Below are 3,105 nucleotides of genomic sequence, written 5' to 3' on the forward strand. Positions count from 1 at the left end.
GGGACTCGAGGGCAAAGACTTGAGACTTACTTGTGACTTGCATAACAATGACTTTGTCCCACCTCTGCTATGGACTTTAGTTACATAAAGCTGCCTTCTAATTAAGCAAAATATATACAAAGTTATGTCAAAATGACCATCTTGCTGAGAATTCAGATACAAAATATAGTCCGTTTTGGAATGTAAATAGTTGAGTGAAAACTCATGTTGTGTAACAGTATATTGGATCCGTGCATAAGTTCTTAAGCGACAGCCATCTAACAATGCTGCTGCTGTCTGTCATTTTAATAAAAAAGGAATAAAACAAAAAGAATATTTGTTTTATGACTGAATTGAATATGGACTGAATAACTTTTGTAACTTTAATTGTAATTATTATTCTGGATTTTTTTTCACAATAATATAACACTGGAAGATATTCACATTTGATTACTTTAATTTGTGTAGTATTTCTTACCTACATAATGCTGTTTAGACTCACCTAAAAAACGTAAATAAACGTGTTTATTTAATGTCTCCTTATTCCATTGTATTTTTTTGTACTATCATTTGCAACTGGTTTGTTTGTTCTTATTTATTACTTACAGTTTACTTGTCTTTTTTCTTTATCAACGATTCAAATAAAGTCTCCCTGTTTTGTTTGTGAGCTATTGCAACCAAAATAACCAAAATAAATGTCTCCCCCATTTCTATTTTGGATTTTTCCCTGTCAGTATTATTGTTATGGTCATTTCTGTTTGGATTGCCTTTGTTTGAGTGTTTTATTAATAAACTGCTGCACATAGATGACACAATTGAATGTTTATTTTCTTTTTTATTTCTTTTTGAAGTACCACCTAAATGCAAAGCATATTTTTGCCAATTCTGCCAACATAGCTCCACCAGTAAAAAGCTTATATTCAATGATATGTCAGTAAAACAAACAATAGAGCCCATATTGACTACTATATAAACAAATATGTTTTGACCCTATTGTCCACAACAATATGTGTAGGCCTAATAACTCCTAGTTTCTGTGAATTGAATTTAAGGATTTCAGTAGTTTTCAAGAGCTGAATGTTCAAGGTTCCCACTCTTTTTTTAATCAATGGGCTTACAATAATGTGCTAGTTATTCATGATTCATGATCGGGATAAGGGTTAAGGTTTTGTCACACTGTATCTCTAAGACTCTCTCAATGAAAGAGTATAAAATCTAAGGAAAACATCTATTTAATTAAAAACCATGAAGTCAAGAATAAGCAGGCATAGTGACATTTAACAGACTATACAGCATTTAAAATAGAATAATACCGGAAAAAGAACTAACTTAAACTAAGGGCTTTTATAGACAGCAAACAAAGGAAAACCTGAAATGAAAACTTAAATCAGTCAAGGTTTACAACCAAGGAATTTTTTTATTAATTTTTTGTGTAAAAAAATAAGTTTTGCGCATTAAAATGTTTACCAACATAGCTGATGAAAACCTAACTTTTAGCATATTATTTCTTTATCTATATTTCAATGTTGTGAAAAACTAGTTTGGAAACACTTTTTGTCGAGAAAAAAGGGCTTTAATGCAAATAAATGTGGTATCTTGTCTATGGCATTGCTCCTATTCAAATACAGTTTCTCTGTAGTATTAAATTATTATATTCATATGATTTAATTTTATGGTTTTTTTTTTTTTTTTGTTATTTGTATAATGTATTTTTCTGACAATGTCACATGAGAGACATGGGATGAGATATTTTTGGCCAAACAAGAATGTGTGTACATCCAGGAATGTGCATACATGTAACGAGTTTCAACGGATGCATACAGTGGATTATAATTACTGCTGATCTATGTGTGCTGATCTATTTGTTCCATGTATCTTCAACTGATGTACAGTATTATAGGCATGAAGTATACGCTCTATACATAGTACGCATGTTTCTTTACCTTCTAAAGAAATCTCTCCTAGTGAGTTCCTATAATTCATCCAAATTGAATGTAGAGAGGGAAAGGACGGAAACGATGACCAAGACGAGAGACAAGATAGGTAGATAATGGGAAAGGGACAGGGGGAGGATGGAGAAGGGAGCGGAGTAGAGGAACAGAGGAATGGAGAAAAACATAAAGCTGGAATGAAATAATAACTTTTCAATGTCTCTACTACAGTGTGTCTGACATATAAAAATACTAAATAAGAGATCTTTTGGCAAATGACCGGTATCTGGTCCATGACAAGTCTTGTTAATGCAAATAATTTGAGGTATAAAATTTATTACAGTTTTTTTTTGGATTGCTTACACACTACAATTAAAAGTAGTACACTTTTAGCAAAACCTTACACTAAAGAAGGAAAACATCAGCCCATATTTGCACAACTACAAGCACATTGTCAACCTCACACTTGTTGCAAAACTCTACACACAGTGATTTGCAAAATACTAAACACACTTAACATACATTACACACAAAAATCTATCATGAAGTCACTTCCTTGCAATACCAAATCACTGACTGTCAAATTACCGCACCGTCCAAACAATTGGTTCAACACAGTCATCAGGTGTGCAAACACTTGTTTGCTTAATTGTAGACACACCAATCAGGTGTATAAGCACTATAAAAAGCAGCAGGTGACTTCAAGCACAACGGAAAGAGTCAGAGAAAGAGTAAGACGAGGAGGACAAGTAGGAGGCCTGGGACCAGATGGAGGTATAGCAGCAATGCAAGGATGGATTCGTCATTCAAGACGGTTCTTTCCAAGGTGTCTTGCTAATGACAACATTGCCTGCAATGTTGATGAAAATTTCTGGCCAGATCCATTTAGGCGAAGAGACAATGTCTACTTTTTATTTTTATTTTTTACAGTAAACTTACAGTACAATATATAAAGTGACATTTTGTTACAGTATTATGAATGTCCATGTAAACATTTTGGGCGTGTTAAGAAATGTGTGTGTTTCATATGGCAACAAAGTGTGGTTTTTAAACAGAAGTGTATAGTTTTTACAAGAGTGTTTAATTATGCAAAAGTTCTTTAGTGTTTTGCTACATGGGTGTGTTGTTGTGCTAATTGTGTGTAGTATTTAGAAAAAAATGGGCCCTGTTTTGAAAATCGTGCTTGAGCAATCCA

Source organism: Pseudorasbora parva, chromosome 1, assembly GCF_024679245.1.
Source record: "Pseudorasbora parva isolate DD20220531a chromosome 1, ASM2467924v1, whole genome shotgun sequence".
Taxonomy (NCBI): Eukaryota; Metazoa; Chordata; class Actinopteri; order Cypriniformes; family Gobionidae; genus Pseudorasbora; species Pseudorasbora parva.